The sequence below is a fragment of the Malaclemys terrapin genome, chromosome 5, assembly GCF_027887155.1.
Source record: "Malaclemys terrapin pileata isolate rMalTer1 chromosome 5, rMalTer1.hap1, whole genome shotgun sequence".
NCBI lineage: Eukaryota > Metazoa > Chordata > Testudines > Emydidae > Malaclemys > Malaclemys terrapin.
The window spans coordinates 19798522-19813545 of NC_071509.1; the positions used below are offsets into that span (position 1 = coordinate 19798522).

The following is a 15024-nucleotide window of genomic DNA, read 5'->3' on the forward strand; positions in this document are numbered from 1 at the left end:
GAACATCTCCCTGACTCAAACGCAGATTCACATTTCCTACAATTCTAATGCAGGCTGCTATAATTGTTGTTACCATGGAGCCAGGGCCGACTCTAGGTTTTTTGCCGCCCCAAGCAAAAACAAAACAAAAAACAAAACAAAAAACCCCCCCTCCGAGAGCACAACTGCTGCCCCCGGAATGCCGTCCCTGCAATTGTGCCACTCCAAGCACGTGCTTGGTTTGCTGGTGCCTAGAGCCGGCACTGCATGGAGCATTGTCACCTCAGCACATAACCAATAGATACAGCAGTCTCCATTTAAAAAGTCAACATTTACCAACACTTACTACGCACTTGTATCTGAGACACTGCAGATATTTTTAATTTCAAATACCCCACAATGATTAAAAACATATGAGGCCATTGTAAATGAAGCAAGGATGTCTTGCTGCATACTAACAAAGATGTACATCACTACATTTGAAATATATATGTGATAGAGTAATATTCAGTTGTATGTTCTAGGAGAGTGGGGAAGTAAATCAAATACTCCGAATAATCAAAAACTAACTCAAAAAACTTGCTTTTGAACTATGATTCATAAACCACTATTGACTCAGGGGATCTAATTAGTGCAGCAAAATATTTTGCAAGTAGCCATAATAAGAAGAGAAACTCCTGAAGGTTGTCCTCACCCAAAATTACGGAGAGCAGAATGTCTGAGCACATTATATACCCAGGAATATTAAAAGGTACAAAATCATGAAGCAAACTAGAGACTTAAAATCAATGCACTATTGTACTTTGGGATCAGGTGAATTGCCTGAAGCTCCCGTATTATCACCGGTGCAATTTGAGTTAGCACATCAGGTTAAAAACTCCTGACTTCTGGTATCAAAGAATTAATATAAGCCTCTGAAGATCTTTTAACACTGGAGAGAGAGGGTGGGAAAATGTAATCTTAATAACTGAATTCTGTAAAAGCTGCAGGCAATACAGAAAATTATTATAGCAGGGGGCTCAGATAGAAATGAAGTACAAAATTTCAAATTTGGTAACATAAAAGTTTGTATAATACTATGCTAATTTAGGACAGGCAAAATTAACACATAGTGAATTTCAACCTGCTCTCTGACACAGGAAACAAATTCATGCATTAATAGAAAGTTTCAGATTCTGGACTGAGCCAGAACCAGGCAAGCTCTTTACACTTTCCTTTTACCAGGTGCTATCATATACTATAGCACTTGTATTCGGTATAAGTGTTAGTGAGCCTGTGATAGGGTGTATAAACCCCATACTAGACCTGAAGGGATTAAGAAGCAGTTCTGGGCCTCGGTTAGAGGAGGAAAGGACTATCAGCTGAACCCAGCCAAGCTGAAGGTTCAGTTACCCCTCCCCTGGCTTTTTTTTTTTTTATTTTTTTTTATTTTTTTTTACACTTTACTATCTTAAGTTGGACTTTGAGACTGTGGAGAGGGGCGAATGGCAGGAAGCAGCCCAGGGAGACAGTCTTGAGGCACACCCTGATGCCTGACATTTCTTGCTTCTCATAGGGCCCTAGGTCAGAGCCCAAGGGAGTGGGAGAGGGCCTGGGCTCCCTACCATAGACCCTTGCCATATAGGGACAAAAACCTAATTTCTACCCCTCCCAGGAGTGAAAAGACTGTAAAGATGCTGAAAGCCTCGTGGCAAGTATAAGCCCCTTACAGGGCCCAGGAGATAAACTCAGGGTCCTTCCCTGTCATAAGGACATGGGGCCCTCTACAGTTCACTGGACACTGCCCTCCTGAAAGGGGGGCTGAGCTAAATTGGTGACATGGCCGAAGAGCCGAGTTGCAACCCACCAAAAAGCGGGCTGTCCCAGTACTGGGAAAGTTGCCAACGGGAGGCACCACAGACAGAGAGGGGGAAATTGAGAGATGGGAAACTAACCACTAGGCAATACCACTGGCAAGCCTGGCCTCCCATCACAGAGTCATTCTGTAAAAAAGCCAACTGAAAAGGGAGAGCGTCCTCTGAAACACTTGTGTATCACCCTTCCAGTCTCATTTGTACAGGGTATCGGATGCTGATTTTACCATTTCATGTGGCTTTCTCCTGAAGGAAGAATTCTATGTGGTAAATATATTATGACATATTATTTACCGTGGTATGCAGTTTCCTGACCTTTATGTAGCTTCCTCCATTAGAAATTATTCAAACAACATTTTGATTTAGTACTGTTTTTATAGTTATTTTAAATAAGCATGAGTCATTGGAAGCCTATTACAGATACACTATGTATGAAGCATTTTTCTAGCTGATTTCTTTTCTTGTCTCTTCTGGGTTGTGTAACCTTATGATGCCAGAATCAGAATAACCAAATTAGGAAATTTGGAACACTTGCTTCACAATGATCTCAAATCTCAGCCACCCTGAAACTGGAAGAAGGCCAACTGATTTAGACAGACTATCCAATGCATTGTAAGCAAATTAGTCTTTTCTTTAATAGAGCTGCAAGAAACATTCAATTTAGTTAATTACAGTATTCTGCTTTGTAAGCAATAAGTGCATGGGTGCAGACACATGGTGGTGTTGTGGTTTCACTCTCATTTAAGCAACGAAAATCAATTAGTTGGAATTAAAGTAGTAAATCTTTCACTTGATCCATGTCTCTACAGTAGAGCTTCAGGGTTTTATTTGTTATCTTTTTATTCATTTGCATGCTAAGATGAAACTGGTTCCATTTAAGATCATCTAGTGTCTTTCTCCCAGTGCAATGGACAGCAGTTTCCAGACACTCTTGGAAACCACCTCAGGTTTCTCATTCCCTCCATGAGTTGGGGTCAAATGCATCATGAAGGTGACAAACTTGAACTTTTTGGATGGGAGAGAAAGGCAAGTAGTCTGAGGCCTATAATGGACAGCAAGTTAGCTTGCAATGTAAAATATTGGCAAAAAAAAGGGTAATATAAGTCTTGGCAAACACTCAAAAGTGTAACAGCATGGAGCATGGAGATAACAGTCACCATTTACATGGCTTGGGTGAACCATAAATTTGGTGAGATGAGGTGTTGCATTTGCCTTCTGGAAGGTTAGAAGACGGAGGGTAGTTAAGTTCAACTAACTTGTACTCCATCTAGAAGGTATGGTTACACCAACATTTCAGGCTCAATCTGTCCATTTGTCAATTTCTTGCATTAAACCGCGCTTTCTTCACATCACCCCTTATTAAGGCCATCCACAAGGCTCTCTAACTCTCTCCACATTTAAGTGCCACCTAAAGACCCACTTCTGCTGTGCTACCTAAAAGGAAGCCACCTGAGTAATACAGTCCTCCTCGCCCAATATTTATCACATACTAATTTCTGTCTTATTGTCTGTCTGAATGGCTTATGTTAGACTGAAAACTCCTGTAAGTTGGGATTGTGTCTTACTTCTCTCTGGAAAGTGCCTTGCATAATTTGGGCACTACCAAAACACACAGCAAATACATAAGACCTAAATTATAGTAAATGTTAATTCCATTACCCCTTTTGGCCCAGGCAGTTAGCCAGTCTTGTGGAGGCTTTTTCCAGTAGTAGGAGAAATTGATGATAGAGCCAGGTATTTCTTTAATGAAATCCTGTTTATTTACATAGAACATATACAAAGTTGGGTTTCCTAGAACTCCATTGGAATCAAACAGAAGGCATTTTCTTTGTTCATAGTTCCAGGGTTTTTTTAGCCAGCACTGTCCCTCCCCTCTTTTCACTTTCTATTGGGATCAGATTTCCGATCCTTCTCTTACTCTCGGCTTTGTGGTTGTTTCTCTCTGCCTGTTCTCTGGCTGCTGCTTCTTCTCTCACACATACATATTTCCAACAAACAATTTCCAACAAAACCCCATTGCCCACATAGTTCAGTTTATGACTAGCCTTGCATGTGGCCTTTATTTTGGGTGGTGGCTTCTACTGTTTCAGCTATCACACCCCAAAATGTAGTTTAACTACAACTTACATTTATCCTGAATGAAGGATGGTTGCCACACCCACCAATTTAAATGAGATTTCATAACAACACTGACTGCTGCAGTTGGTCTGTGTTTAGTTGAAATGTAGAGGATCACTGTTCCTAAACTGGTGTGTAGAACTGTGGGCTTGATGTTATGGGTGCTATAGATGATGGAAATGACTGGTTTTTGATAACAGAAGTAATAATCTCTAACAGTGTGCATATTCAAAGCTCTTTGAGATTTGTATAATTAATGCATTTAATCAATTGCCAGAGTTGGGTGTGCCAAGTCAAAGATGTCACTTAAGAGTGGGGGTTGGGAAATGTCATTTTCAAATAAAAATTTTATTTATCTTAGAGCATCACTTCAATTGAACTGGTTGCCTGAGCAAGATGAGACACATCTTGCTGTAGTTGGAGGAACATGTACTACCATCTAGACTCTAATTCCTGTTTCATTATGTTAGATTTAATCATAGTTCCAACTTTCATATGCATTGCATTTGAGTCATATAATATAGATAATCATCCTGTTCTCATCTTTCTCTAAGAGATAGAGAAATTAAGACCTAATCATGGAATATCAATTTCACTTTCCCCCTACCTCCTATAGTAGGGGTGGACAAATTACAGCCTGCAAAAAAAAAAAAAATAAAATAAAAAAATTAAAGGAAGATTGTAGCTTTCTCCTAGGATGCAACTCTTGCATTAACGTCTTTTGGGAGAATACTTTTTTTCTTTAAGAGACATTCTGTAGCAATGCTGTATGGGATTATCCTTTCTCTAAGGACAAGTACATTTCTGGACCTCAGCTGGTTGACAGTGTCTTGTTCTTGTACTATAGAAAAGATTTATAGTCACTCACCTAGACTGAGAAAGACATTAACCAACATTAACTTCTCCTAGAAAATAGGAGTGTCTTTACTGAAATGGGTCCCTTCATTCTCTCTCTAGGGTTATATATGGATTTCATAGAAAAACTGGGTTTTCATTAGAAACCGCCTGTCCCAAACCTTATTCTGTTACTAAGGTATAGCTCTATCACTTAGTATATATATAGATGGAACTCTTGAAACTTATTATTATCTGACAGATACATTAAGAAGACAAATATGTTTTGTTTCCTGGAAGCAGGGCATGCCTATCTGCGTCTTTTTTCTATAAACATCAGGTATAGTGCATTTGTCCTGCATAAACAAAGTTTACCAGTATTAGACTAAGTACTCTTGTTTCGTCACTATTCCATTCTACACACAGTGTCATGGCCATAGCTGGGATAAGCACAGTTCTTAATTTGTGCCAGGGCAGAGCCCTGGGACCTCTAGGCTTTGCAGTTCATAGCCTCAGCACCTCTGGGCTTGCTGCATCAGTTCTGAATGTAAAAAAATGTGAGCCCCAGCACCTAATTGCTTGGGTCCTGGCATCTCTTTCATTACAAATTAAGCACTGGATAAGTGACATTGTCTTTGAATTACACCATTGATATGTCTTATAAAATGCACATAATGGGCCTCATTCTTGGCCCATTTAAGGTCTCTGTGCTGTCGGAGTGGGGAAAAGGGATCTTAAAGCTGCTCTAAAAAGAGCACTGAAGATTCTCCAGGAGTAAAGGAATTCTGGGATGGGGATGAGCTAGAAAAGCCAGCTTCACACCACGTGCTCCCTTCACCCTTAGCATAGGGGCCATGTGGGGGAGTGCGGCACAGTGCACTTCACTTGATTCCAGCAGGTGAAAGGGTCTATTCTAGCAGGTATAAGAGCAACCTTGTGTCTAATCTACTTTGTGCTGGAGACCCACCCAGGACCAGAGGGATTGCAACAGTGACTTAGAGAAAATGGTTACTCACCTTCTCGTAACTGTTGTTCTTTGAGATGTGTTGTTCATTTCTATTTCAATCAGGTGTGCACGCGCCACATGCATGCCAGAAGATTTCTCCCCTTAGCAGTATCCATAGGGTCAGCCTGGGGGCCCCCTGGAGTCGCGCCTTCATGGCACCCAATATAGGGATCTGCCGACCCAACTCCCACTCAGTTCCTTTTTGCCGGCTACTCCGACAGAGGGGTAGGGTATTGGAATGGACATGAACAACACATCTCGAAGAACAACAGTTACGAGAAGGTGAGTAACCGTTTTTTCTTCTTCGAGTGGTTGTTCATGTCCATTTCAATCAGGTGACTCCCAAGCCCAAGTTCAGGAGGTGGAGTCAGAGTTGTCCACTGATTAGAGCACCGCTCTACCAAAGGCTACATCGTCTCTGGCCTGCTGGGTAATTGCATAGTGCGTGGTGAAAGTGTGTATGGAGGATCACATCGCCGCTCTGCAAATTTCCTGGGTAGGAATCTGTACCAGGAACACCGTTGAGGAGGCCTGGTGCAGTGCGCAGTAATCAGAGGGGCAGCCATCCCTGCCAGGTTATAACACTCACGTATGCAGTACGTGATCCGTGTCGAAATCTGCTGAGAAGAGACAGGAAGACCTTTCATTCTGTCCACCAATGCCACGAATAGTTGGATAGATTTTTGGAACAGCTTTGTTCTCTCTATGTAAAAGGCTAGCGCTCTGCAGACATCCAGTGAGGGAAGCCTCTGCTCCCTGCCGCTTGAGTACAGTTTAGGATACAATACTAGGAGAAAAATGTCCTAGTTGATGTGAAATTGGGAGACAACCTTCGGGAGGAAAGCCGGGTGAGGCCTGAGCTGAACCTTCTCCTTATAGAACACAATGTAAGGAGGCTCCTTACATGTTACAAGTTAGGTCCTTGAGCTCAGACACCCTTCTGGCCAAGGTTATCACAACCAGAAATGCCACCTTTTATGAGAGAGAGCGAGCAGGGAGCACGTTGCCAGTGGTTCAAAGGGCGGACCCATCAGTTTGGAAAGGAACAAGTTAAAGTCCCAAGGTGGGATCGGCTGCCTGATGTGTGGATATAGCCTGTCAAGACCTTTCAGAAAGCACCTGACCAAAGGCAAAGGTTGGCAAAGACCTACCGTCCCTCTGCACCTGGATGGAACGCTCAAATGGCAGCCAGGTGAACCCTTACTGACGACATGGACTGGCCCTGCTGTTTGAGATGGAGGAGGTAGTCCAATATAAGCGGTATAGTGGCGAGCGTCGGGAAAGAATGACGCTGCACCATCCAGATTGAAAATCTTTTCCACTTGGCCAGGCAGGTAGCCCTAGTGGAGGATTTTTTACTGCCAACGACAACTTCTCTAACCTGGTCTGAGCAGGTAAGCTTCATCGGGTTCAGCCATGTTGCTTCCATGCCGTGAGGTGCAATGACTCGAGGTCTGGGTGCTGGAGATGACCGTGATCCTGAATTACTAAGTCTGGAAAGAGCAGCAAGGTGACCAGGGCTTCCACTGACAACTCAAGGAGGGATGTGTACCAGTGTTGGCAGGGCCAGGCTGGAGCTATCAGTATCACCGAAGCTTCTTCCCTCTGTACCATGAGGAGCACCTTGTGAATGAGAGGGATGGGCGGGAACACGTATAGGAGATGATTTCCCCATGATAATAGGAGCGCATCCACTATGGAGCCCGGACTATGGTTCCGGAAGGAGCAGAACTCAGGGGTTGGCACCACCATGTTACGTGACGGACACTTGACAAAATTACTGTACTTAGTGATAGACATTGCGGTGGGGGTTATGTCATTCAGTCATTCAATTTTTAAAAAATTACTACGGACCTCAAACATTTTAGCACGGACATGTTGCTGACCCCAGCAGAACTGCTGACACTTCCTGTTGAATCGCCTGGCAAAGAGGTCTACCTAGGGGAAAGTCCCATGGTTGGAAGATGGCGATGTCCGGATGTAGGGAACACTCATGGCCTTAGAACAACCTCTGAGGAAGTCCGCCAACTCGTTCTGCACGCCGGGGAGGTACGAAGCCTGCAGGTCTATCGAATGCTCTACACATAAGTCCCACCGCATGAGGGCTTCCTGGCAGAGCAGAGAGGAGCGTGCACCCCCGTTTGTTGATATAAAACATCGCCGTGGTGTTGTCTGTCATAATTGAAACACATCTGCCTGTTAAGTTGGCTCGGAAAGTCTGGCATGCCAGGTGCACTGCTCTGAGCTCTCCGACACTGATGGGGAGAGCCAGCTCTGCCTGTGACCAGTGGCCTTGTGTCCTGAGGTCTCTCAGGTGGGCTCCCCAGCCCAAGTCTGATGCGTCCGTTACCAACGAGAGAGTTGGCTGGGGGCTGGCGAAGGGAACCCCAGCACACACCACCTGTGTCGAGCCACTGCAGAAGGGAGTCGAGGACATGGGGAGGCAGAGTCACCACCCTGTCCAAACTGTCCTGACCTGGCAGATACACTGAGGCTAGCCAGGATTCGAGTGGCCGAAGTCTGAGCCTGGCATGTTGCACCACATAGGTACACGCAGCCTTGTGTCCCAGGAGTCTTAGGCAATTTCATACTGTGGTGGTGGGAAACTGCTTGAGAATGATGTCGCCCATGTCCCAGAACCTCAATTCTAGTAAGTATGCCCTGGCCTGGGTTGAGTCCAGAACCTCCCCTATAAACTCCATCTGCTGAACAGGGGACAGAGTGGACTTCCCCACATTCAGGAGAAGGCCCAGTGCGTCGAATGTTGCAATGATGAATTCGACTTGTGCCTCTACTAGAGCCCTGGAGAGCCCTTGATCAGCCAGTCATCTAGGTACGGGAACAGCTTTACCTGGCGCTTGCTCAGGAACACGGCCATGACTGCCAAGCATTTGGTGAATACTCGGGGCGCCGCTGACAAACTGAATGGGAGGAGTATGAACTGGTAGTGGCTGCTGTTCACCACAAACCTGAGGTATTTTCTGTGGGACGGAGTTATTGCAATGTGAAAGTACGTGTCCTTCAAGTTGAGGGTGGCATACCAGTCCCCTGGATCCAAGGAAGGGATGATAGAGGCCAACAAGACCATGCAGAACTTGAGTTTCTTCATGAACTTCTTGAGTTCGCGCAGGTCTAGAATAGGTCTTAGCCCGCCTTTGGCTTTCGGTATTAGGAAATACTGAGAATAAAAGCCCCTGCAGTCCTGAGGAACCTCTTCCACTGCTCCTAGCAAGAGGAGCAATTGCACCTCCTGGATAAGGAGTTGCTCATGAGAGGGGTCCCTGAAGAGGGATGGGGAAGGGGGGTGGAAGGGCAGGAGGGAACAGAATTGGGGTGAATATCCCTTTTCTACCCTGCGGAGCACCAAACAGGCTGATGTAATGCAGGCCCACGCAGGGTAGAAAGGAGATAGACGTGATGAAAAGGCAAGGCAGGAAGGATCCAGTCTCTGAGCTGGTGTGTCGCCCCCAAGCGCACCTTCAAAAGGCCTGCCTCTGGCCTGAGGAAGGTTTCGACTAGCCAGAGCCCTGGCTGGAGGAAGGATGAGGTCTCTTTCTCGAGTTCCTGTTCCTCCTACATGACCCTTCCTGTCTGCCCTGAGGCTGATAATTCCTCAGGGGTGGGGGAGGCCTGAAGTGCTTCTTCTGGGTTGCAGGCATGTGAGGGCCCAAGGACCTCAGGGTGGCCCGAGAGTCCTTGAGGCTGTGCAAACGCGAGTCAGTCTTCTCTGAAAATAGCAACTGACCCTCAAAGGGGGGATCCTGAATCGTCTGCTGCACCTCCAATGGTAAATCCAAGACCTGCAGCCAGGAACACCTCATGGCCACCCAAGTAGCCATCATATGGGAGGCCACATCCGCTGCATCCAAGGCTGCCTGCAGGGACACACAGGAGATCAATTTGCCTTCCTCTACTGGTGCAGAAAAGTCCACATGAGAGTCAGAAGGCAGAAGTTCAATGAAATTTTGTATAGTCCCACAGGTGTTATACTTGTATCTGCAAACCACTGCCTGATGGTTAGCGATATGGAGCTGCAACCCCCCCCCCCCTGGTTGAGTATACTTTTCTCCTAAAAAGGTCCAATTTCTTGGCATCACGGTTTTTTGGAGGAGGGCCCCTGGTAGCCCTGTCGCTCATGCTGGCTAGCCACGTCCACTACCATGGAGTCCGGCTGGGGGTGGGTGTACAAATGTTCATACCCCCCCGAGGAAACAAAGTACCTCCGTTCATATCTCTTGGCCATAGGTGGCAGCGAGGATGGGGTCTGCCACGGTGTCTTGGTGGCATTGCTAATCATTTTGATCAGTGGCACGTGATGCAGGATGGCCTGGGAGGGGAGAGAATATCTACCATTGGGGTTGGTCTACACTGGGGGGGGGATCGATCAAAGATACGCAACATCAGTTACGTGAATAGCTTCGTAGCTGAAGTCGAAGTATCTTAGATCGATTTACCTTGGGTCCTCACTGCGTGGGATCGACGGCCGCGGCTCCCCCGTCGACTCCGCTACCGCCACTCGCTCCGGTGGAGTTCCGGAGTCGACGGGGAGCGCGTTCGGGGATCAATATGTCGCGTCTTAATGAGACGCGATATATCGATCCCTGATAAATCGATTGCTACCCGCCAATACGGCGTGTAGTCTGGACGTACCCCTGGTTTGGCTTCCTCGACCACCTCCTCTATTTTGATATTTAGGTTCTGGACCACCTGTCTCAGCAGCTGCTGAAGGACCCTATTGTCCTCTAAGGCCGGAGCAGTTGATGTACCTGCCACCGCCTCAACCGGCAACGAAGAGGATGAGAAGGCAACCAGTACTGGGGTCTGATCACTGCCCTTGGCCCCCGCATGGGGACCCGTGGGGCAAGGAGCAATGGTGCTGCAGTCGGTGCTGTGGCCGGTGGCACCGCTGGTGCCGGGATCGGTGTTGGGGTTGGTGGCAAGCTCGGTGCTGGTATCGGGGTTCCAGCTGATGCCAGGATTGACGCCATGGTCAGCACCGAGAACGTTGCTGTGGTCGACGTCGTGATCAGTGCCAAGGACAGTGCGGCAGCTGGCGCTGTTGTCGGAGTGCCTGACACTGAGGCCACCGATGCCCATCTGGAACCCTGGCTTTGATGATAGGCCCAGGATGTCCAGAAGGGCCACTGGGCCCCTGCCACTGGCCCTGCCAGAGTGCCGGGTAGGGATGATGATCGTGGCGGGAGCGAGATCATCTGCTCCTGCTAGAGCTAGAGGACCCTGCCTCCGAGGTCTCTGATTGTGATGAACAGGGAGGAGCGGAGCCTCTTGGTGCTGGGGATCGGTGCCAGCTTGGGGCCTGGAGCGGCTCCCCCGCAGAATGTACTGGGCTTGGGATTGGTGCCGGCGACCTGTCCCTCCTAGGAGATGAGGGCAGCACCATGAGTGCCAATAGTCCGCTGCCGCCTCGAATGCCTCCAGCGTGGAGGGGAGTTGTATGTCCTCGTGGTGGCGGCCCAATGAGTGGCGCGGGTCTGGACTCGACTGTACCCCTCCTGGGGCAGGAGCCGACAGGATCCCAGCTGATTGAGCACCCAATGGGGGTTTGTTCGTTATGTGGTACTTAGACCTAGCTAGGGAGAGCCCTCTCTTGGCCTTCTTCTTCTTACGGGGCACCGGGGAGTGAGAGCAGTGCCTCGCCAATGCCTGCCCATGGGTGGAGCTGTGGTGGTGGCAAAGATCTCTAACTGAGTCCTTCCTCAGCACCGGGGCGCTGCGCACTGAGGATGCGGTGCACGAGGCCGGGTCAGGCGTGGCGTGCTCGGATTGGGTTCGAAGAGCCGCCTCCATAAGTAGGATTCGGACACGCTGCTCTCTGTCCTTAAGGGTCTTGGGGCGAAAACCCTTACAGACCTTACAGCGGTCTCTGAGATCCCCTCGCCCAGACACTTAAGGCACGACGAGTGCGGGTCACTCCTTGACATAAATCTGCCACAGTCCAAGCACGGTTTAAAGCCTGGGCACCGAGGCATATCCCAGTGCCGGGGAAAAACGTCGATGTGAAGACCCCCCCCACACACATACACACACAAAGGAAACTATAAGAAAAACTACACTACCTATAACTACTATGCCAACTATGTACACGAGGATAGAGATACTGCAAAGCACACACTTGCTGAGGCAAGAGCGGTAGGGAGTTCCAGCTAGCCGTCACAGATGGTAAGAAGGAATTGAGTGGGGGTCGGGTCAGCAGGGCCCTACATGGGGCGTCATGAAGGTGCGACTCCAGGGGGCACCCAGGCCGACACTACGGATACTGCTAAGGCAAAAATCTTCTGCCTGTCGTGCACACAGCACAGGCACACCTGTTTGGAACTGACATGAACAAGCACTCGAAGAACCTCCTTTACTTTCCCTCTCACTCAGTTGCAGAGCATAAGCACCCGATGTACTCAACACAACTGGGATTTGAGCCAAAATTCTTCCCTAAGGCTTTTTTTTTTTTTTGGCTAGATATTAATTCCTTGATTTGTACCGCACAACATTTTCAATCTAGTCCACCCACTGCCTTAATCAATGAAGTTTCTCTAAATGACCTACTTGATTTGAAGCACCAAGGAGAAACAAATTGAAAACCTGGTGAACATGGGGAAGCTTCCATGTTTATATCACTTTTCCACACATCTCTCCCCCCAGTTTTCATTTTGTTTCTCAGACTTTAAGGGATGGCACATCTACTTCCTTTGTAGAATCAAAAAGGATGTTCCAGTGAATAGAATGGCTAATTAATTCCTTTTGATTCAGAGGAACATAATGTCCAGATGTGCTAAAGGCTCTGCTCTTAGATAATAAGTAAAAGGAATATTTCATATTAACTAGTTCTACATTGTTCACTGTGAACTAATAAGTGTCACATTAATCATATCTCAGAAAAATAGAGAAGAGCTCCATAGATAATTGGTAAGTTATGTATGCATAAGCCAGTTTTGTTTAAAATGTCAATCCAATCCCCAGCCCCATGATTGTGATTTTTTTCATGGATTATATCAAACTGCTGAAACAGTTTTAACAATAGCAATTTAAAATTGGCTGACAAATGCTCTGACAATACTTGTTTCTAGCTCTTATTTTCATGGGAACAGATATGGTTGTGGGAAATGGGGTAAAAAATTAAAATTAAATTCTATAACTTAACCTAATTTTAGTCATTCAGTCCATGATAAAGGGACCCAGCTAATGGTAAGCCTGCAGTCAGACTATACAGTATGAGAATTTTCACATTTAGATTTCAGTTGCTGATTTTCATTTGGCTGCTGAAATCCATAGTGCTTCAATCTGCTACAAGATTTACATGAAAAAGTTTGTGTATTTTATTTTTAAAAGGAATTTTATACCCCTTTACTATTGGTTTTATATGTAATTAAAAAATATCAAAGCAACAACTCACAAGCACTGTTTGTTTACATTAGAGTCACACACTTTTGGTGTTTTCCCTGTGTGATAGTTATATAAGCAATCATCACTAGGAGTAATTGCAATAGAACAGAATTTATAATCTACTTTAACACAAAATATTTTGAGAGAGCAAAATATATTACTCATTAAGGAAATGTCCTCCTGTCCACTGTCAAAGGTAGGTCCTCACAGCACAAAAGGATATTCCATCCTCCACTACACATATTTCATAATTCAAGGCTACTCCTTGCTCTAGTCTTGGCATCACATCTTAGCCTTTCAAAATAATGGTGCTTTTCTCTTCAGTCTGATTACCTTATTCTTTTCTGGATTAGAACAATCCTCAGTGCTTCCTCCTCTTTTTATGCATTCTCCGTATAAATATTTAGCAGATCATTTTATTTTTAAAAGGCTTACCGTGTTCCTCTCACGTCCATTTCAGTAATTTTTCCAACTCTCCCTGTCATAGTTTCATCAAGTCACTTCTTATATATAGGTTTTATGAGAGCATCTCTTCAGCCCATCAGTTCCATCTATTGTTTGCCATTAGTTTTCAAGTCTAAAGGATAGCAGAATTCGGAATATTGGAATGGATCCTGCCACAGTTTCATATTTTAACCAACCTTCATATTTTCTAACGTGATTGAATGGGCTGAAGGAATCTTGCTTTTCATCACTATTTCCTCTCGTTCCCTGGAAAACGTGTATCTATATGTCTGCTACTCCCGTCAGTTTCCAACATCTAGGATCACGAAGGCAAAAATTTATATTATTTTAAGCCAATTTCTATGTCATTTCTCAGTAATTACTCTTGACATCTATTATACGCCCTACTATCTCCTTCACTGACCTCTGCTGACCTAACTAGTATAATTTCTAAAGGGTTACAAAGTAAGCAGCCTAGGAAGATTAAGCCATTTACATTAGCTAAAAATACTCTTGGTTCAAAATTCACAATGTCTAACCTTTATACAGTCTAATGAAAATGAAATATAGAATATAATCTAGTCAACTTTTAACCAATAGTTATGTTTCAGATGCCAGCTGGGACCTTCTTACAGTGTTAGGCTAATTTGTCTTGTGTTAAGAGATGTCTGTGTGCATAATTCTGTGTGCAAATGATCTTCAGTGGACAGATGCAATCAAACATGGAAATATCACAGCTCCTTTAAATTGCCTTGATGTTCACAATGACTACAATACTTGCCCCCAGAGCACCTTTATCAAAAATGTTAAGTAATGAGTACATTCAGCATTTCCCCCATAATTCACTGCCGATCCATTCTGACAATATCATTGTACTATTTGTGTTTTCACAGGTCTTCATGTGCACATGTATCTCAAAAGGACGCTCAGCAATGACTTTTTTTTAACACTGTCCAATATGCATGAATGAAATACAGATTAAATTCAGTGTAAATGTTAATATTTTAATCAAAGTGCTCTTATTTTGTGTATGTTCCCATATAAACTTGAAAGACAGGAGGTGACACCTTTGGACAGGGTCTTTAATACATTAGGAAGAGCAGCTCAGAGATGACTGTTCTAGTGAATTTCTTTTTTAAATTGGTCTGCCTTTATCTCATTTGCTCATGCTCCACAAATCCAGGCAATAATCCGACGCACATTACCCAAAATATAAGAAAAAGTTATTTACCTTGTGCAATAACTTTATTTTTTAGAGATGTGCCCCCTATGGGTGCTCCACTTCCAGTACACGTGTGCCTCTTGAGCCCTTGACTGGAGATTTTCCACTAGCAATCACAGGTGCCAACTTTCATTGGTGCCAGTTGGTGCTCGCACCCCCCCTGCCTCCGC

At 45.4% G+C, this 15024-nt stretch overlaps 1 protein-coding gene across 6 annotated transcripts in view; it reads right to left on the reverse strand.

Moving 5' to 3' along the window:
- ZFYVE28 (zinc finger FYVE-type containing 28) overlaps positions 1–15024 on the reverse strand; it is a 294752-nt gene that overhangs the window by 93505 nt on the left and 186223 nt on the right. Inside the window, exon 1 of one of the 6 annotated variants that reach the window (XM_054030706.1) lies at positions 13624–13765. The exons of the other annotated variants lie outside the window; for them this stretch is intronic. The gene's annotated coding sequence lies outside the window, so the exon portion shown is untranslated. Of the gene's footprint in view, positions 1–13623; positions 13766–15024 lie in introns of those variants that run through there. 6 annotated transcript variants of the gene reach the window in all.